We start from the raw sequence: 23109 nt of genomic DNA on the forward strand, positions 1-23109 counted from the left end.
ACTCCTACTTTTTCGGTTTTTTGTATACATTATATTATTTTATTTTTTTGTTTTTATTAATTATAGTTTATTCACTTTGTATCCCACCTGTAGCTCCCTCCCTCCATCCCTCCCAACCCCATCCTCCCTCCCTCTTTCCACCCTAGTTCCTTCCCCAGTCCACTGATAAGGGAAGTCTTCCTCCCCTTCCTTCTGATCCTAGTCTATCAGGTCTCATCAGAGGTTCCAACATAACCAAAAAATCTGGGCACAGGGATCTTTTCTGAGACTGTACTCCTACTAAGGACCATTCATACATATAACCTAGACACTCCTATGTCTTTATTTTAATGCTTAAAAAATTCTTGTGGACTTCGAAGCAGTGTTTGGCTTGGAGAACTTTCTGCCTGCTCCCCATCTGCCTGCCCAACTCAGTCAAAGACACCTAGTCCAGCAGAGATGGTGAATCCAGCAGGGGTGAGCTGGTTGTGGGACCCAAGCCCTATTTCTCCAATCCACAGGAGGCCTATATGTCAACTGATCAGCTTTTGGGAAATTTCTGCCTCTTTGCCATCTGCCTGGTCCAACTGTACCACAGACATTGAACCCAGTGGAGAGAGCACGAGGCCAGCTAACATGAGATCAACCAGAAGGCTATAGACCAACATAAGAACACAAGCAACCAAAGTCAGAGCCATATGGTACCACCTGAATCCGGCAGTCCTACCACAGAAAAACCGTGGAGGTACTACCACACCTGAAGCACAAGAAAAAATATTTTAAATCTGAGGTTATAAAAATGATAGAGGTCTAAAAGAAGGGATATGAAGCTCTTAAAATAGCTCAGGAAAATACAATCAAATAGGTGAAAAACTGAACAAATCCCTTGAAGAAACTTAAAAAAAATTCATAGGAAACTACAATCATACATGAGAAGAAAATGAAAAAACAATTGTTCAAGACCTAAAAATGAAACAAGAAACAATAAAGAAAACACAGTTTGAGGCAATCTTGGAGATGAGAAACTTAGGGAAAAAGACAGGAAGTATTGACATAAGTTTCAACAACAGAATAGAAGACACAGAGGAGAGAATCTCAGGGGTAGAAGATACAATTGAAGAAATTGATTATCATTCAACAAAAATGTTATAACCCAAAAGCTTCTGACTCAGAATATCCAAGAAATCTGGGATAACATGAAAAGGCCAAACCTACAAATAATAGAAATAAAAGAATAAGAAAATTTCCAGCCCCAAAGCCAGAAAATATTTTCTGTTTTCTTTTTCCCCTCTTTATTATTATTATTATTATTATTATTATTATTATTATTATTATTATTAATTTTGTATCCCTGTTGTAGCTCCGTCCTTGATCTCCTCCTGGTCACACTCCCCATCCTGCTTCGTCCCCTATCTCTCATCCTTAGTCCACTGATAGGGGAAGTCTTCCACCTCTACTGTCTGACCCTATCCTATCAGGTCCTCACAGGACTGCCTGGATTCTCTTCCCCTGTAAACTGGCTAGGTCGCACCATCAGGGAGGAGTGATCACATCTGGAGAGGATGTGGAGAAAGGGAAACCCTCCTCCATTGCTGGTAGAAATGTAAACTTTTACAACCATTTTGAAAATAAATCTGGTGCTTTCCCAAAAAACTTGAAAAATGTTACCTCAAGGTCCAGCTGTACCGCTACTAGGTATATATCCAAAAGATGCTCAATCATACAACCAGGACATGTGCTCAACTATGTTCATAGCAGCTTTACTTGTAATAGCCAAAATCTGGAATCAACCTAGATGGATGTCCCTCAATCAAAAAATGGATACAATGGAATACTTCTCAAAAATATTTTCAACAAAATTATAGAAGAAAATTTCCCGAAACAAACGAAGAAGAAGAAGAAGAAGAAGAAGAAGAAGAAGAAGAAGAAGAAGAAGGAAGAAAGAAAGAAAGGACAACGGAGAGACCTATAAACATACAAAAAGCCCACAGAACACCAAATGGATTGGATGAGAAAAGAAAATCACCCCTCCACATAATAATCAAAATAGTACCAAACAAAATGGACCAAACAAAGAGAGAATATTTAAAGTTGCAAGGGAAAAAGGCCAAGTCACATATAAAGGCAAACCTATTAGAAGTATACCTGAATCCTCATCAGAAACTAAAAGCCAGAAGGGCCTGGAAAGATATTTTTTTTAATATTAGTTACAGTTTATTAACTTTGTATCCCAGCTGTATTCCACACCCTCATACCCTCCCAATCTCACCCACCCTCATCTTCTCCCTGCCCCTTTCAAAGTCCATGGATAGGGGAGGACTTCCTCCCCTTTCATCTGACCCTAAATTATCAGGGCTGGCTGCAAAGACCTCCTCTGTGACCTAGCAGGGCTGCTCCTCCATCTAGGATGGAGAGAGGCCAAAGAGCCAGTCATTGAATTTATGTCAGAAATAGTCCCTGTTCCCCTTACTAGTATACCCACTTGGATATTGAGCTACCATGGGCTACATCTGAGCAGAGGTTCTAGGTTATAGCCATACATGGTCCTTGGTTGGAGGTACAGTCTCATAAAAGACCCCTATGCGCAGATATATTTGGCCCTTATGGAGCTCCTGTCCTCTCCATGTCATACTAACTCCCCCTTCTTTCATATGATTCCCTGCACTCTGCCAAAAGTTTGGTTATGAGTCTCAGCACCTGCTTTGATTCTCTGCTAGGTAGAGTCTTTCAGAGGCCCTTTGTGGTAGGCTTCTGTCCTGTTACTTGTTTTCTCCTACATCCAATGTCCATCCCATTTGTCTTTCTAAGTGAGGTCTGATCATTTTACTCAGGGTCCTCTATCTTCTTTAGTTGTATAGATTTCAGTATGTTTATCCTATCTTGTAGGTCTAGTACCCACTTATAAGTGAATATATACTGTGTGTGTCTTACTCTGGACAGATATATTATAGACACTAAGAGACAAGATATGTCAGCCCTGACTACTATACCCAGCAAAATTTTATTCACCATAGAGGGAAAAAACAAGACCTTCCATGACAAAAACAAATTTAAACAGTACCTATTCACAAATCTAGCCTTATAGAAGATACTAGAAGAAAAACTCCATACCAAGAGGCCAACTACACCCTGGAAAATATGGGTAATAAATAACAACTGCTCATTAATATCCCATGACATCAACTTCCAAATACAAAGACGCAGGATACAAAGAATGGAAATAGGATGGGATCCATCATTCTGCTGCATACCAGAAACACGCCTCAGCAATAAAGATAGTCGGTACCCCAGAATAAAGTTCTGGAAAAATGTTTTCTAAGCAAATGGACCCAAGAAGCAAGCTGGAGTAGCGATTCTACTATCTAATAAAATAGAAGACTTCCAACTGAAATTAATCAAAGAGATGGGGAATGATACTTAATACTCAACAAAACAAAAATCTACCAAGATGACATCTCAATTCTGGACATCTATGTCCCAAATGAAAAGGCACCCACATTCATCTAAGAATCATTATTAAAGTTTAAGTCACACAGCGAACCCCACACATTAATAATGGGAGACTTCAATACCCACTCTCTCCAGGACAGATCATAAAGACAGAAACTAAGTACGGAATAAAGAAACTAACAGACTTCATGAATCAAATTAATCAAATCTACAGAACATCTCATCCAAACACAAGAAAATATACCTTCTTCTCAAAAACTCACAGAAGCTTCTCCCAAAACTGACCATATACTCATTCAAAAAGCAAGCCTCAGTAGATATCACAAGATTGAAATAACCCCCTGCATCTTATCAAATGACCATGATTAAATCTCAAACTCATCAACAATAGAAACAACAGAGAGAATACAAACTCATGTAAACTAAACAATTCCCACTACATTCCCCACTGGGTCATTGAAGAAATAAAGAAGAAATTAAAGACTTTCTAGAATTCACAAAATATTCATGAAAATACAGTCAAAACATATACAAACATGTGGGACACAATGAAAGCAGTGCTAAGAAGAAAGTTCATAGCACTAAGCAACATCATGAAGAAATGAGAAAACCCATAAGTAGTAACTTAGCAGCACACCAAAAAGCCCTGGAACAGAAGGAATCAAGTATACCAAGGAAGAAAAGAGGAAATAATCAAATCAACAACAACAACAACAACAAAAAATACAGAGAATCAATGAAACAACGTTGGTTCTTGGAGAAAATAAAAAAGATAGACAAACCCTTAGACAAAGTAATTAAATGTCAGAGGGAGTGTGTATAAAGTAACAAAATCAGAAATGAAAAGGGTGACATAAAAAGAGACAATGAGGAAATCCAAAAAAAGGAAAAAAAACAAAAACAAAACAACAACAACAATACTAATAGGTCTTATTGCAAAAGCCTGTATTTCACAAAATTGGAAAATCTATTTTTTAGCTTCTTTTTTTAATTTAACTTTTATTAATTACACTTTATTCGTTTTGTATCCCCCCATAAGCCCCTCCCTCCTCCCCTCCCAGTCCCACCCTCCCCCCTCCTTTCTGCATGCATGCCCCTCCTCATGTCCACTGATGGGGGAGGTCCTCCTCTCCTTCTTTCTGATCTTAGTCTATCAGTTCTCATCAGAAGTGGCTGCATTGTCAGTGTTCTAGGTTATCTCCATAAATAGTCCTTGGTTGGAGTATGAGTCTCTGGGAAGTTCCCTGTGTTCAAATTTTCTTGTTCTGTTGCTCTCTTTGTGGAGTTCCTGTCCTCTCCAGCTCTTACTATTTCCCACTTCTTACATAAATTTCCATTCACTCTGTCCGTCAGTTGGCCATCAGGCTCAGCATCTGGAAAATCTAAAAGAAATGCATGATTTTCTTGATATATTTTACCTGTCAAAACTGAATCAAGATCTGGTAAACACTTAAACAGTCCCACAACCCATAAGAAAATAGATGTTGTCATCAAAAGTCTCCCAACAAAAACAACAACAGCCCAGGTCCAGATGATTTTAGCACGGAATTCTATCAGACATTCAATGAAGCGTTAATACCAATACTCCTCTGACTATTCCACAAAATAGAAACTGAAGAAACATTGCCAAACTTGTTTTGCAAAGCAACAGTCACACTGATATTAAACCACAAAAAGACTCAACAAAGAAAGATAATTTCAGATCAATTTGACTCATGGACATTGATGTCAAACAGCAAACAGAATAGGCATTGGAAGTAGGAGAAGACAAGGAACAGGATAGGAGCCTTCTAGAGAGGGCCTCTGAAGACTCTACCCACCAGAGTATCGAAGGTGATGCTGAGACTCACAGCCAAACTTGGGGCAGAGTGTAGGAATCTTTATGGAAGAAGAGTGGGATAGAAAGATGTGGAGGGGACAGGAGCTCCACCAGGAGAAAAACAGAGCCAAAAAAAAAAAAATCTGAGCTCAGGGTGTACTGAAGAGATTGATGAATCAACCAAGGACCATGTATGGAGAGGACTTAGACCTCCTGCTCAGATGTAGTCCATGGGCTACTTAGTCTTCATGTGGGTTCCCTAGTAAGGGGAACAGGAGCAGTCACTGGCATGAACTTGGTTGACTGCTCTTTGATAACCTCCCCATGGCAAGGTGGCCTTACATGGTCACAGAGAAAGAGGATCCAGATAGTCCTGAAGAGACCTGATAAGTTAGGTTCAGATAGTAGGGGAAGAGGACTTCACCTGTTAGTGGACTAGGGGAGAGACACAGGCACAGATGATGGATGGAGGGTAGGATTGAGAGGAGATGAGGGAGTGGACTACAGCCAGGAAACAAAGTGAATAAGTTTTAATGTAATAATAAAAACAATAATATAAGAAAAAAATCCTCAACTTCCTTAGTCATTAGGGACATGCCAATCAAAATGACTCTGAGATTCCATCTCATACAGGTCAGAATGGCTAAGACCAAAATCTGAAGTGACAGCATATGCTGGCAAGGGTGTAGAGAAAGTGAAACACTCCTCCATTGCTGGTGGGTGTGTAAATTTGTACAACCATTTTAGACATCAGTCTTCTGATTCTCAGAAAATTGTCAAAAGCTTTACCTCAAGACCCAGCTGCACCTTTCCTGTGTATATATCCAAAAGACTCTTCTTCATACCACAAAGGACAGTTGTTAAACTATATTCATAACAGCTTTATTCATATTAGCCACAATCTAGAAATAACCTAGAAGTCCCTCAACTGAAGAATAAACAAAGAAACTATGGTACATATACAGAATGGAATACTACTCAGCAACTAAAAATAAGGAAAACATGAAATTTGCAGGCAAATGGATGGAACTGGAAAAGATCATCCTGAGTGAGATAACACAGACCAAGAAAGACACACATGGTATATACTCACTTATATGTGAATTTTAGTCATATAGTACAAGATAAACATACTACCAGGCACAGATCTAAAGAGGATTAGAAACATGGAAAAGCTAAGGGAGGATGCATTAACCTCCCTTGGAAGAGGAGCTAGAATAGACAGAGGTAGTGAGTGAAGACATGGAGGAAGGTAGCAGAGAGGGTGCAGAGAGTTAAGAGGGTAGAAATCAGAGCTGGAGAGAGTGAGGCCAAGAGTTCAGAAGGCATGTATAGAAAAGAGAATTTGAGAGTGGGGTTTTGTTTTTGACAAGCTGGAGACGTAAGTCAGGGTAGTCTCCTGGGAGGATATGAGAGGGATTCAAGAAGAGACTGCTAGATGCATAAGCGATAGAGACTGAAGAGGACATCCTCTATTTAGACTAATTTCCTAGGAGAGGGAGGGGAACACCAACCCACCCACAAAAATTTACCCTGCATACAAGATGTGCAGGAATAGTTAGAACAGATCAAGCAGAGATTGAGGGAATGCCCAACCAAAGCCCGGCCCAACCAAAAACCCATCCTATTGGAGAGTGCCACCAATGACACTATGAAGGATCCTCTGATAAGCTTGCAGACAGGAGCCTGTCAGAGTTGCCTTCTGAGAGGCTCTACACAGAAGCGCATCAAAACAGATGTTAACACTCACTGCCAAACTTTGGGTAACACACAGGCAGTCTTGTGAAAAAGTGGAAGAAAAGATAAATGGACCTGGATGTGACAGATACTCCACAAAAAGATCAAAAGAGCCAACTAACCAGGGCCCAGAGTGGCTTACTAAGGCTGAGGCATCAACCAAGGCTGATTAAGGAACTGGACCTAGGCTCACTACAAAGATGTACTGGATGGGCAACTTAGGCTTCACTTGGGTCCTCTAGTAAGGAAAGTGGGGATTTCATTTGGACAGGGACTCTATTTACCAACTATTTGTTCACTTCCCCTTAGAGGACTGCCTTGCCAGGCCAGGGAGTAAGCTGGGAAAGGGGACATAATAGTCCTGATGCAAATGGGGAAGGGAGCTCCCCTTGTTCTGAGTTAAAAGGGAATGAGAAAGGGGAAGAGAAGAAGGGTGGGGCTAGGAGGGGAAGAGTCATGGACCTACAACAAGTGTGTAAAGTCAAAAAAAATAAAAAAATTAAAATTAATACATTTAAAAAATGTGGTGGTTTAAACTGGAACTGGCATAGGATATGTGCATTAGTTACTGGGTTTAGAGGCAGAGTTCAGTAGTAGGTCGATGAAGTGTTGGTTTCTGACATCAGCATCAATACTTCTTAGCAACAAAAGAATAATCATGTCACCCAGTGGTGTGAGGACATCTGAAAATCCATTTACCAAAACAGAAATTTCTATCTTCTCCACATACCTCAAGTAAGTCTCCAAGAATTCCTTTCTTTCTATACCTATAGCTCTTCTAGAAGGAAAAGTAGCACCACAATCTATATTACCTTGGAACTATCAATCAGTTCTTGAAAAATGACATCAAACAGCAAACAAAAGGGGATCATTAAAAATATATATATAATTTTTAATAAATTAATTTGTTTATTACAATTTATTCAGTTTGTATCCTGGTTATTGTCCCACCCCTCATCTCTTCCTAATACCACCCACCCTCCCTCATGTCCCCTTAAGCCAGTCCCCTAGTCCACTGATAGGGGAAGAATTCCTTCCCTTTTATCTGATGCTAGCCCATCAGGTCCACCAGGGCTGGCTGCATCATCTTCCTCTCCGTCCTGACAAGGCTGCATCCCCCAGGGGGAGGTGAACAAAGACTCTGCCATTGAGTTCATGTCACAGGCAGCCCCTACTCCCCTTACTAGGGAACCCACCTAGAAACTGGGCAGCCTATGGGCTTCCCCTAAGCAGGGTGTCTAGGTCCTCTCCATGCATGGTCCTTAGTTGAGGTATCAGACTCTGCAGACACTCCTGAGCCCATGATTTTTGCCTTTGTTGCTCTTCTTGTGGAGCTCCTGCCCCCTTCAGGTTTTTCTATCTCCCCCTTCTTTCATAAGATTCCTTGTACTCTGCCCAAAGTTTGGCCATGAGTCTCAGCATCTCATTTGATACCCTGTGGGTAGAGTATTTCAGAGGTCCCTGTGGAAAGCTCCTTCCCTGTTCCTTGTCTCTCCTAGTTCCAATATCTGTCCTCTTTGCCCTTCTGAATGAGTTTCCAGCCTCTTACCTAGGGTCTTCCTTGTTGCTTAGCTTCTTTAGGACTATAGATTTTCTTAAGTTTATCATCTCTCTCTCTCTCTCTCTCTCTCTCTCTCTCTCTCTCTCTATATATATATATATATATATATATATATATATATATATATATATATCCTGAATATACCTGAATATATATATAATGTGTCTTTCTGCCTCTGGGTTACCTCACTCAGGATGATCTTTTCTAGTTTCCACCATTTGCCTACAAACTTCATGATTTCCTTGTGTTTAATTGCTGAATAGTGTTCCATTGTGTTAAATGTACACAATTTCTGTATACATTTCTCAGCTGAGGGACATTAATGTTGTTTCCAGATTCTTGCTATTATGAACAAATCTGCTATGAACATAGCTGAGCAAATGTCCTTGAATAGTTGAGTAAATTTCAGATATATGCCCAGGAGTGGTATAGCTGGCTCTTGAGGCAGTACTATTTATTCCTAATTGTCTGAGAAAGCACCAGATTGACAGTCCCACCAGAAATGGAGTAGGGTTCCCCTTTTTCCACAATTATCAAAAAATCTGCATGTTTTTGAAAAAGCCACCTACAGACTATGGTAAATCATGTGCAAATCATTTGTCACATGTATCAGGAGTTTAAAGTACAATCACACCAAGTATATCATATCAACAATAAAATGAAAAAAAAAAACACTTGGAAGAAAAAGCAGAGAATAATAAATAAACCTGTCTTCAAAGATCAACACAGAGTGCATGATTTTATGCTTAAAATGAATAATTGTGTAAAATTTAAATTAAATCTCAATGAGAGATAGAGAACTCCCCCCCCCCTTTCCATGGACAAGAGAAGTGGAGAGAGGAGAAGAGGGAGGAAGAGTGGGAGTGGAGAGGGGAATTGAGGAAGGTGGTTTCAGTCGGGGTATATAATGAATAAATTACATTAAGCGAAAGCAAAAGAGTCTCAAAAGCAGTCAAAGGAATCATAAACACCCTCAATTCCCACTGTTAGGATTCTCACAAGTAGTCCAAGTTACACAGCCATAACATTATATGAAAGGGCCTAGATCAGACCCACGAAGGTTCCCTGATTGTCGGCTTGGTTTCTGTCAACCCCTAGGAGCTCAGGTTAGTTCTCCTTATCCAACTTTATTATGGGGTGGAGGTACCTAGTCTTATTACAAATTAGTATGTCCAGGACATGACAATTAGCAAGGATGCAGAATCCTACTTTTTTTTATCTCAACGAAATTGTGTAAATAATAATAGCATTTATTAGTTATCTTTAAATACATTCATATACATGTAAATTTGATATATTTATTTTTTTAACTGAACCATGAAACAGGTTTAAAAATATTATGTTGCAGAAACATATGTATACATATATATGAAATTTACAAAAGTTTTCAAGAACCATATTTCCTTTTCAGAACTTATAGCTCTCCTAATGAGCACATTTGTACTTAATGCTTTCTCACACTCTATTTGGTTGGAGCAAGGCTACTATCCAGTGCTTCTTAACCCTAAAATATGTATGTGAATGGTGATGCATCTTCAGAAGCACTGGCCTGGGACAGGGAAGAGGAAGATATGGAACCTACACAATTATCCATTCTCACACTTATAAGACACCTGTTGCTCCCCTCCTTTTCTACGTCAATATTCTCACATCAGCATCCATCTCTTCTTATTCTGTATTCTCTCAGGGCTGAATATACACAGCTCTGGAGATGCTCTCGAATCCTGGTCTTTACGTAAATATCACCATGGTATCCTGCCAACTTGTTATTAAGTTCTGAGCATGCGTGTTTCATTTGAAGAAAACAATAATAACTTTGTGAATTGATCATACAATTTTAGTGTATACAATTTTAATTAAAATTAAGGATTTCATTATTGAGGTTATACAAATTGTACTTCTGGATAAACATTGTTTTTTTGTGACTATAATGGATGATATATATGTAGCTTCAAGTTGGAAACAATAGTAAATATTAAAATGAAATTAAAGTAATATAATAAATTTAAAATGATTTAATTCAGCATTTGTTCCCTATAAAATCATAATGGAAGAGTTTTATAGTTAAAAAGTTTGAAAAATATTCTGCATGTTTTATATGTAAATCATATCTTAGTTTGCACACAGTACATTCCACTGTTCCATATGGTATGTGAATATCATATCAGAAAGAGTAAATCCAGTTGTAGAGCATAAAGTTTCAACAGCAGCATTGATATTTTAAAACATTAGCAACTTCTCTTTGTTGTTGTCTTGAGTATTTTTAGTTTTGGTTTGTTGCCAGAATCCTGGCTTTTTTCCCATTAGATTTAGGTTTTCTGTCGTGGCTGTGGCAAACACCGTAAGTGTGGATACTGTCAAACTGAAATAAGTTTAGAATCACTACCTGAGAAGAGGATCTATGATGCCAGGAATACCGATCTGAGGAAGACAGAAGCCTACAACCATTGAAGCTGCCAAGAAGAAACTGGAAAAAAAAGCAATCAAAGTAGAAGACCCACAGTAAAAATTAAAATTAAACACCAGAGTTGTGGGAAACAATCAGATGAAAGGAGAGGAGGTCCTCCCCTATCAGTGGGCTTGGAAAGGGGCAGGGAGTTGATGAGAGAAGGAGGGTGGGATTGGGAGGGAATGAGGGAGCGGGATACAGGAGGGATACAAAGTTAATAAACTGTAACTAATATTTTAAAAAAATAAAAATAAATATACTTTGAATTAAAAAAAAAAGAAAGCAGATGCAGCACAGAGAAACTTTGTGCAGAAAGCAGGGAGTCTTAGGTAAGAAGGGGACTGTAGAGAGACCTGCAGGGAACAAGTGCTACACAAAGAGACAAAGAAAGTCAAAACTTTGGGTCCAGGTTGGCAGGTAAAGACCGATGCACCAACCAGGGACTGTTCATGGAGAAGACCTAGAAACCCTGTTCAGATTTCTAGGCAACTCAGTTTCCATGTGGGTCTCCAAATAACAAGAGCAGGGACTATATCTGACATGATCTCTCTTGCCTGTTCTTTGATCACTTTTCCCTGGTGGGGCAGCCTTGCCAGAATCCAGAGGAGGAGGATCAAGGCAGTCCTGATGAGACTTGATAAACTATGGTCAGATGGAAGAAAAGAAGGATTCCTCCTTTCAGTTGACCAGAGGAATAAATGGGGGAAGGAATAGTCAAGAAGTGTGGGACTGGGAGAAGAGGAGGGAGAGAGCTACAATCAGGACATAAAATGAATAAGTAATAAAAAATAATAAATGTTATCATGAAAATATATATCATACAAAAACAGCAACAGAGAGTTGAGACTTTATATCACTTATAAAATATTAGTAATGACTTGTATCCTATCAGTCACTATGAACCTACATATATTATATAATAAAATGTATAATTTTATAGCAAATTTCTATCATGCGAAAACATGTACGTTGATGATTTTCTCCAGTGACTCATAACTGCCTCTACTTGTAAGTATTGACTAGTGATTAATATAACTTAGATACTGTTAAAATATTCATTGTGTAAGCAATTTGCTTTATCTATAGAACATAGCTCCTCCTATGCAAGCTGTATCTTTATGTAAACAGAACAAATAAAGTTACTGGGTATGTTTATTGCATACTCATATTGTATACTTAAAAAAAAAATACCATTTCAAGCTTACCCTGAATGCACAATAGGATTTACAGTGCTATAAAATAATTGGTGTCTGCCTCTAACCAAAACAAGATTGATCAAGGACATCACTAGCTTGTATTAATATAACCCAGAATTATCTACCGAATGCAACCAAAATCCACAGTTTCTATCCCTTAGTATTTCTACTACAAAAGGTAAAAATTGATGTTTTGTTAGAGCTAATCTTCCTTCCAAGATTTACCAAATATAGAAAAAAAAAGTTGTTTTGAATGTTATATGCTTAGTTTAGAAGAATAAAAGCAATTATAAATCTGGATAACTGCTTGCTAAGAAAATCCCAGAAATTGTAAGAGTTATTAACTAAACATTTTTAAAAAACTAAACCCTGTGTGATGTTAAGATTTTACAATTAGACTATAGAAAAAGATGGGATATTCTGGTACAAAAATGTTCAGGTTTATAATTATTACACAAAATTTTTTTAAATTTATTTATTAATTTATTAATTACATTTGATTCACTTTGTATCCCAGCTGTAACCCCTCCGTCATCCCTTCCCAATCCCACCCTCCCTCTCTCTTCTCCTCCCATGCCCCTCTCCAATTCCACTCATAGGGGAGATCTTCCTCCCTTCCATCTGACCCTAGGCTATCAGATCTCATCAGAACTGGGCTGAATTATGCTTCCCTGTGGCCTGGCAAGGCTGCTTCCCCCCTCAGGGGAGGTGATTAGAGAGTTTATGTGTCAGAGACAGTCCCTGTTCCCATTACTAGGAAACCCATTTGGAGTATTATACAAACTTTCAAAGTTTCCAGAATAACTATGAATTTCATACATTGCTGTATTCTAGTATAAACTCATTTACACAGAACAAATGCTAACGAGACAAGAGTTAAATACATTAGGATTTTCATATTTAAATTTAACTAGGTTTAAAATTAGAAGAATTTTAAAAATATAAAGGAATTTTGGAAAGTTTTTGTTGTTGTTGTTGCTGCTGCTGTCAACTTTTTTTCTGATTTTTTTTCTTCCTGATTTCACAAGAAAGAATACATTCTACAGCATTTATTTGGACCATGCTGAGGATATAGCCCAGTGTCTACTAAAAAAGTGTACCTTTGAGCCACATTCCTAGTTTTCTTACACCTTTCTCTGTCTATTCCATTTTCATTTATCAAAGCATTCATGCAAAAAATTCAATAAGATTTACGTATAAAATATCTCTATAAATCTGAAAAAGTAAAAAATGCCAAGGAATCCATACTTTGTTTAATAATAAATTAGCACTGTAATAAAAAATTAAGAAGGTGTTTGAGTTTGACAGTTACCTAGTTGTTAACAAGTAATTTCAGGCTCACTTACTATTAGTGATGAATAAAAAAACAACAACTGTTTTTGGTTCATTGTTGATTTGTCTTGAGTTTTCTCTTATTTCAAAGATCTAATGAAAATTCTGACTGCATTTCAGATACTATTGAACAAATAATCTTGTTAATAGACGTTGCTGAAATAGATAGCTGGCAAAATCATATAAATGCCCCAGGCTAATTGGCATCTAGTGTTAATTATTATTATTTGCAACAATCAACATGAGTAAAACTGTTTCAAGACCATGGTTACATCTTAAAAATCTTCTAATCTTCATATGACAAAACATTCAACATAAGAGATTGATTATTAAATTAAAAATAATCTTTCTATAATCCTAGAATTGCAGAAGTGGGGACAGGAAAAACAGAAGAGTGGGGCTTATAGGCCAGCCAGTCTAGTTGCAGTTTGAGTTTAAGGCCAGTCTGATCCACATAGTCAATTCCAGGCCAGCCAAGACTACACAAAGAAACCCTATCTTGAAAAAAACAATAGGAGCTCCACAAGGACCAAATATATCTGGGCACAGGGGTCTTTTCTGAGACTGACACTCCACCAAGGACCATGTATGGATATAACATAGAACCTTTGCTCGGATGTAGCCCGTGGTAGTTCATTAACCAATTGGTTTTGCATAGTAAGGGGAAAAGGGACTATTTCTGATAGGAACTCAATGGCAGGCTCTTTGACCTCCCCAACTCCCAAGGGAAGAACAGTCCTGTAAAGCCACAGAGGAGAACTTTGCAGCCAGTCCTGAAAATACCTGATAAAACAGGGTCAGATGAAAGGGGAGGAGGTCCTCCCCAATCAGTGGACTTGGAAAGGGGCAGGGAGGAGATGAGGGAGGGAGGGAGGGTTTGGGAGGGAATGAAAGAGCAGGATACAGCTGGGATACAGAGTTAATAAGATGTAACTAATAAAAATAAATAAATAAATAAATAAATAAAAGAAATAAAAGAAAAAAAACAAACAAACAAAGAAAAACACAAAGAAACAAAGAAAGATAGACAACTGTGAAAATAGAGAAAGAGTAAGAACAAAGCAACACAGTCTTTGTCATTAAGATTTCTTAAGCATGCATAAATTAAAAGTGCATAACAAACTCAGAAGAGGCCAAGTTGTAGATGCTTCTATACATGGTCTCATAAAAAAGACCTAACAAACACTACTTACCCAACGGTTTTATATGTTAGCAAATTCATTGAAAATTTCACATATATACTAGTTAATTTAATTTGGTATAACAATAAAAGAAAATAAAAAACTAAAAAAGAAATATAGTTTACACAAAGGAAATTGTTACAAAGTATACATAACGTTATGATTAAAAGATTCAAAATGTGACATCCTAAATAATGGTTATTCTTGCCAGTAATTTCTATGTTTTTTTTTTTTTTTTTGTGTGTGTGTGTGTGTATGTGTGTGCGAAATCACCTACAGATAATAAAGTGTCCACTCACTTTTGAGAAATAGACTACAGTGGACATTTTAAAATGTAACCCTGTGTAGCAGACACTGAAAAGCTTAAAGCCATCTTGAGCTAGGTACACAACTAAGGATACTTGCTGCCAAACTTTATGATGTGAGTTGGATCCTCCAGGATAACCTACGCGCGCGCGCACACACACACACACACACACACACAAATTTATTTATTTTTATTGATTACAGTTTATTCTATTTGTATCCCAGCTGTAGCCCTCTCACTCGTCCCCTCCCAATCCCACCCTCCCTCCATCTTCTCCAACCATGCTCCTCCCCCAGTCCACTGATAGGTGTGTTCCTCCTCCCCTTCCATCCGACCCTAGTCTATCAGGTCTCATCAGGACTGGCTGCATTGTCCTCCTCTGTAGCCTGGTAAGGCTGCTCCTCCCTCAGGAGGAGGTGATCAAAGAGCCAGCCACTGAATTCATGTCACAGACAGTCCTTGCTCCCATTACTATGTATATCCACGTGGACACTTAGCTGCCATGGGCTACATCTAGCTCCACAAGGAGAGCAACAGAACCAAAAAATCTGGGCACAGCGGTCGTTTCTGAGACTGATACTCTAACCAAGCACCATTCATGGACATAACCTAGAACAAATGCACAGATAACCATTTTTTTTCAAGTCATTCTGTGACTATCATTACATCATGGTGTGTCCTATATACCCCTCCCTATCATATGCATAAATTCAACATTTGTTTCTGACGAATTATGCTCTGATACTTTCTCTACATGGAGTCTTATCATCTTTACAAAAACTGGTTATTATTTTATGGTGATGCTAACGAAAAAGCAAAATTTAATTGGCATTATTATCAAACAGTAGAACACTCCACACACATCATTGTAGGGCGTTCATTTATTCTTCATCGTTATCCCATAACCAGCCTTTATTTCCTTCACATTCTTCCAATTCATATTTTCTGGCACATTTTACTTTGCCTGTGTCCTATTGGGACTTTCCTTTCCTGTTTCACTTTTGCACTTTTTACAATTTCTCCTTTGGCTCAGCTGTTTTCTATATGTATGGATGCTTATCTTTTGTTTGATGCTCAGATTACATTTCATCTTCTTTTTTTCCCCCTGCAATGGATAAGAATGTGGATGCTCATGTTTGATCCTTGAAGAAACCAGATGGTTGGGAGCACTGGGCTCTCCTTTCTTTTCTTCTGTATCTCCTTTGAAGGGAATGTCATTTTTCATTTTCTCTTTCATAGGTTTGCCTTTTTTGTTATTTTTTTTCTTTTTTTTAATTTTATTTTTTTCTTATCAGTTACATTTTATTAACTCTGTATCCCAGCTGTGTCCCGATCCCTCATTCCCTCCCAGTCCCTCCCTCCCTCCCTCATCTCCACCATGCTCCTTGCCAAGTCCACTGATAGGGGGAACCTCCTCCCATTCATCCAATCCTGTTTTATCAGGTATCTTCAGGACTGGCTGCAAAGCTCTCCTCTGTGGCCTAACAGGACTGCTCCTCCCTTGGGGGGTGGGGAGGCCAAAGAGCCAGTCATTGAGTTCCTGTTAGAAATAGTCCTTGTTCCCCTCACTATGGGAAACCAATTGGTTACTGAGCTACCACAGGCTACATCTGAGCAGAGGTTCTAGGTTACATTCATACATGGTCCTTGTTTGCATGTCAGTCTCAGAAAAGACCCTGTGCCCAGATATGTTTGGTCCTTGTGGAGCTCCTATCCTTTCCTCATCAGACTAACTCCCCTTCTTTCTTATGATTCCCTGTACTCTGCCAAAGGTTTGGTCATGAGTCTTTGCTTTGAAAACACTGCTAGGTAGACTTTTTCAAATGCGCTCAGTAGACACCTGTCAATGTTCAATGCGCATCCCATCTGTCTTTCAAGACGAGGATTGATAATCTTACCCCATGTCCGCTCTCTTGATAATCTTTTTTAGGTGTATAGATTTCATTATGTTTATCATATCTTATAGGTCTATATAAGTGAGTATATACCGTGTTTGTCTTTCTCCTTCTGGGATATTTCACTCAGGATGATCTTTTCTAGGTCCCACCATTTGCCTGCAAATTTCATGATTTCTTCCTTTTTGATTGCTGAGTTGTATTCCATTGTGTAAAAATACCACAATTTCTGTACCCATTCCTCCGTTGATGGACATCTGGGTTGTTTCCAGGTTCTGGCTATTACAAATAAAGCTGCTATAAACATGGTTGAGCAAATATCTCTTTTGTGTACTTAAGCAAACTTTGGGTATATACCTAGCAGTGTTATAGCTGGGTCTTGAGGAAGCACTATTCCTAATTGTCTTAGAAAGCACCAGACAGATTTCCAGAGTGGTTGAACCAGTTTACATTCCTACCAGCAGTGGAGGAGGGTTCCCCTTTCTCCACAACCTCTCCAGCATGTGTTGTCCCTTCAGTTTTTCATTTTGGCCATTCTGATGGGTGTAAGGTGATATCTCAGGGTCGTTTTGATTTGCATTTCCCTGATGGCTAATGAGGATGAGCATTTCTTTAAGTGTTTCTCTGCCATTCGATATTCCTCTGTCGAGAATTCTCGGTTTAGCTCTGTTCCCCATTTTTTAATTGGATTACTTGGTTTGCTGTTTCAGCTTCTTTAGTTCTTTGTATATACTCGATATTAGTCCTCTGTCAGATAAAGGGTTAGTGAAGATTCTTTCCCAATCTGTAGGCAGGCGTTTTGTTTTGATGACAGTGTCCTTTGCTTTACAGAAGCTTTTCAGTTTCATGAGGTCCCATTTATTGATTGTTGCTCTTAGAGCCTGTGCTGTTGGTGTTCTGTTCAGGAAGTTGTCTCCTGTGCCAATGAGTTCTAGGCTGTTCCCCACTTTTTCTTCTAACAGATTTAGAGTATCCGGTTTTATGTTGAGGTATTTGATCCACTTGGACTTTAGTTTTGTGCAGGGTGATAAATATAGATCTAGTTTCATTTTTCTGCATGTGGACATCCAGTTGGACCAGCACCATTTGTTGAAGATGCTGTCTTTTTTCCATTGAATGGTTTTGTCTTCTTTGTCAAAAATCGAGTATTCATATGTGTATGGGTTTATTTCTGGGTCTTCTATGTGGTTCCATTGATCCTCCTTTCTGTTTTATGCCAATACCATGCACTTTTCATTACTATTGCTCTGTAATACAACTTGAGATCGGGGATGGAGATACCTCCAGATGATCTGTTGTTGTACAGGATTGTTTTGGAGATTCTGGGTTTTTTGTTTCTCCATATGAAGCTGAGAATCTTTTTTTCAAGGTATGTAAAGAATTGATTTGGTATTTTGATGGGAATTGCATTGAATCTGTAGATTGCTTTTGGCATGATGGCCATTTTCACAATGTTAATCCTACCAATCCATGAGCACGGGAGATCTTTCCATCTTCTGAGATCTTCTTCAATTTCTTTCTTCAGAGACTTGAAGTTTTTCTCAAACAGGTCTTTCACTTGCTTGGTTAGTGTCACCCCAAGGTACTTTATGTGGTTAGTGGCTATTGTGAAGGGTGTTGTTTCCCTAATTTCTTTCTTGGCCCTTTTGTCTTTGGTATACAGGAGGGCTTCTGATTTTTTTGAGTTGATTTTGTATCCTGCCACTTTGCTGAAGGTGTTTATCAACTGAAGGAGCTCTCTGGTTGAATTCTTGGGTTTGCTCATATATACCATCATATCATCTGCGAATAGTGACACTTTGACCTCTTCCTTTCCGATCTGTATCCCCTTGATCTCCTTTAGTTGTCTTATTGCTCTGGATAGGACTTCAAGTACTATGTTGAAGAGGTAGGGAGAGAGTGGGCAGCCTTGTCTTGTCCCTGATTTCAGTGGGATTGATTTAAGTTTCTTTCCATTGAGTTTGATGTTGGCTATAGGCTTGCTGTATATTGCCTTCACTATGTTTAGGTATGTGCCTTGTATTCCTGATCTCTCCAAGACTTTAAACATGAATGGGTGTTGGACTTTGTCAAATGCTTTTTCAGCATCTAAGGAGATGATCATGTGGTTTTTCTCTTTCAGTTTGTTTATGTGGTGGATTACATTGATGGATTTCATATGTTGAACCACCCTTGCATGCCTGGGATGAAGCCTACTTGGTCATGGTGGATGATATCTTTGATGTGTTCTTGGATTCAGTTTGCAAGTATTTTATTGAGTATTTTTGCATCAATGTTCATAAGAGAGATAGGTCTTAAGTTCTCTTTTTTTGTTGGGTCTTTGTGTGGTTTAGGTATCAGGGTGACTGTTGCTTCATAGAATGAGTTTGGTAATGTACCTTCAGTTTCTATTTTGTGGAATAGTTTGAGGAGAATTGGTGTGAGCACTTCTTTGAAGGTCTGGTAGAATTCCACACTGATACCATCTGGCCCAGGGCTTTTTTTGGAGGGGAGACTGTGAATGACTGCTTCAATTTCCTTGGGGGATATTGGGCTGTTCAGTCTTTCTACCTGATCTTGATTTAATGTTGGAAGATGGAATCTATCAAGAAAATTGTCAATTTCATTTAGATTTTCAAATTTTGTGGCATATAGGCTTTTGTAGTATGACCTAATGATTGTTTAAATTTCCTCAGTGTCTGTAATTATGTCTCCCTTTTCATCTCTGATTTTGTTGATTTGGATAGATTCTCTCTGCTTTTTAATTAGTTTGGCTAAGGGTTTGTCTATCTTGTTGATTTTCTCAAAGAACCAGCTTTTTGTTTCATTGATTCTTTGAATAGTTTTATTTGTTTCTAATTGATTGATTTCAGCCCTGAGTTTGATTATTTCCAGCCTTCTGCTCCTCTTGGGTGAATCCTCTTGGGTGTTTTTTTCCTAGGGTTTTCATTTGGGCCATTAAGTTGTTTGTATGTGATGTTACAAATTTCTTCTTGCAGGCACTTAGTGCTATAAATTTTCCCCTGAGCACTGCTTTCAAAGTGTCCCATAAATTTGGGTATGTTGTGCCTTCATTTTCTTTGAATTCTAGGAAGTCTTTAATTTCTTTCTTTATTTCTTCCTTAACCTAGCTGTCGTTGAATAACAAGTTGTTCAGTTTCCATGTGCGTGTAGGCTGTTTGTTATTTCTGTTGTTGTTGAGGTCCAGCTTAAGTCCATGGTGGTCAGATAGAATACAAGGGATTATTTCAATCTTTTTGTATCTGTTGAAGCTTTCTTTATGACCAACTATATGGTCTATTTTGGAGAAGGTTCCATGTGGTGCTGAAAAGAAGGTATACTCTTTTGAGCTTGGATGAAAAGATCTGTAGATGTCTATTAGGTCTATTTGATTTAGGGTCTCTGTAAGTGTTTTTATTTCCCTATTTGTTTTCTGTCTAGTTGATCTGTCCGTTGGTGAGAATGAAGTGTTGAAGTCTCCTACTATTAGGGTTTTAGGATCAATGTGTAATTTAAACTTTAATATTGTTTCATTTACAAATGTAGCTGTTCTTGTATTTGGGGCATAGATATTCAAAATTGTTATGTCCTCTTGGTGGATTTTTCCTTTGATGAGAATATAGTGGCCGTCCTTATCTTTTTTGATTAACTTGGTTTGAAAGTCTATTTTATTAGATATTAGGATGGCTACTCCTGCTTGTTTTCTGGAACCATTTGCTTGAAAGACATTTTTCCAGCCTTTTACTCTGAGGTAGTGTTTATCTTTGGTGCATAGGTGTGTTTCTTGGATGCAACAGAATGATGTATCCTGTTTCCACAACCATTCTGTTAGTCTGTGTCTTTTAATTGGGGAGTTGAGTCTGTTGATGTTGATAGAAACTAGTGACCAACAATTGTTACTTATTTTAGATGTGGTGTTGCTGGTGTCAATGAGTTTCATTGCTTGTCTTCTTTTGGTTTTTTGTTGTGTATTTATCTATTTTCTCTGTTTCCTTCGATGTAGTTGTTTTCTTTGGTTTGGAGTTTCCCTTCTAGTAACTTCTGTAAAGCTGGGTTACTATGTAGATACTGTTTAAATTTGGTTTTGACTTGGAATATCTTGAATTCTCTGTCTATGTTGATTGAAAGTTTTGCTGGGTATAGTAGTCTGTGTTGGAATCTGTGGTCCCTTAAGGACTGTATGATTTCTCTCCAGGCTTTTCTGGCTTTCATAGTCTGTTGAGAAATCTGGTGTGATTCTGATAGGTCTACCTTCATATGTTACTTGGTCTTTTTCCCTTGCTGCTTTTAGAATTTTTTCTTTGTTTTGTAGGTTCAGTGTTTTGACTATGATGTGACATGAAGAATTTCTTTTCTGATCTAGTCTACTTGGTGTTCTGTAGGCCTCTTGTATGTTTATGGCCATCTCCTTCTTTAAGTTGGGAAAGTTTTCTTCTATAATTTTCTTGAAAATATTTTCCGGACCTTTGAGCCTGATGTCTTCTTTTTCTTCTACTCCTATTATTCTTAGGTTTTGTCTTTTCATGGTGTCCTTGATTTCTTGGATGTTTTGTATTTGGAACTTTTCTGATTTTCTTTTTTCTTTGAGAGACGTGTCAATTTCCGCAAGTGTATCTTCGGCTCCTGAGATTCTTTCTTCCATCTCTTGTATTCTGTTGGTGATGCTTACCTTTGTAGTGCCTGATCTTTTCTCTATGTTCTCCAGCTCCTGGTTTTTTCTATTTGTGTTTTCTTTATTGATTCTAATTCTGTTTTCATGTCTTGAACCATTTCCTTCATCTGTTTGAATGTGAACTCCTGCTTTTCAATGATAGCTTCTATTTTTTTGTCTGTTTCCTCTCTATGTATCACTAATTGTGCCTCTACTTCTTTGGGTATAATTGCCTGTATTTCTATGAGATTTTTGTTTATTTCTTCTTTATTTGCCTTCATTTGTGTGGACATTTCTTTGAGAGCTTTGTGCATTTCTTCTCTGTTTGCCTCAATTTTCGTGGTCATTTCTCTGAGAGCACGATTTGTTTCCTCTTGGTTAGTCTCGATTTCTTTGGTGATTTCTCTGAGGGCTTTGTTCATTTCATCTCTATGGGCCTCTAATAGCTGGAGGAACATAGTTTTGAGGTCGTTTTCTTGTATATCTAGTGAATTGAAGTGTCCATTGTTTTGTGGGGTTACTGGTGAGATCATTATGTCCTGATTTTTGTTGGGAGTATTCTTACGTCTGCCTCTGGCCATCTGGTTATTTATAATCCTCACTGGTTGTTCCTTGAGATTGTAGTTTGGGCTATGATCCTCTCTTTCTTTTTCTGGACTGTTTTTTCAGGAAGATGAGAGAGGTTCACTGCTTTGGGGGTGTGCACTGTGTTTTCAGTTTTGCCTAAGTAAAGAATGTGACGCTGGCGCTATTTGCGTGTGCTTTTAGCGGGCGGAGTGTGCATGCTCGGATTGTCTGACTATTGCAGTGGCCTGCAAGCCACTATTACGCAGTTCTGACTGAGATCCAGGGATTGTTTGCCTGGATTACCCTGGTGGACCCGCAAGGCAGAGGCTTCAATGTCGCTATCCCAAGAATCCCTCTGATGCCCACACTAGGAGTGTGGGTGGCAGGGATCTCGTCTGGTTGCTTCTGTGGAGAGGCCCTGGGTCTGGGGCAATCTCTCCCTAGAAGGCTCACTCACTCTCTTGCAGGACCAGTTGGAATGCACATGGGTTCCCCTTGCTCACTACTCTCAGTTTTGGTCCTGCTGCAGAAGTGCTCGGGTAGGGTAACAGTCAGCTCTGTGACACTGTGGCCTCAGGACTCGGTGTCCACCTTTCCTGTGTGCTGCCTCTTTGTTCTTTTCCTCTGCCAGGAGGGGTTGTGTTGACTGGTCCCTGGGTGGCGCGGGAAAGAGTTAGGGTGAGTGTACTCAATCCCAGATCCCAGGCCCAGATCTCTCTGCCAGAAGCAGCCTGGCGGAAGAATCTATGTTTGCTGATCCCAAGAGAGTACCAGGTAGGGTTGAGTGTCCTCAGATCCAGAGCTTGGGTTTCTCTGCTAGGGGCCGCTGTAGAGAGGGTGCTGTGTCCTTGGCAGGCTGTCTCTCTGTCCTTCCCCTCTGACCTTTACCTCTGCTAGGGCAAGCTTATGGAGGTGCTCTCAGGGGAGTGCCAGCCGGGGTTGGGGCTTCTCAGTGGGATCCTGAGCCCTGAGGCGGCGTTTCTCTGCCGGGGGGGGGGGGGGGGGG

The 23109-nt window shown here is 39.0% G+C and overlaps 1 pseudogene; it reads right to left on the reverse strand.

Annotated features, from left to right (window-relative positions):
- Positions 1-512: 512 nt before the first annotated feature.
- Positions 513-23109, reverse strand: part of LOC129666091 (high mobility group protein B2-like) — a 177202-nt pseudogene continuing 154605 nt past the window's right edge.

This window comes from Psammomys obesus, unplaced genomic scaffold (assembly GCF_907164565.1).
Source record: "Psammomys obesus unplaced genomic scaffold, mPsaObe1.curated_primary_1811, whole genome shotgun sequence".
Lineage (NCBI taxonomy): Eukaryota > Metazoa > Chordata > Mammalia > Rodentia > Muridae > Psammomys > Psammomys obesus.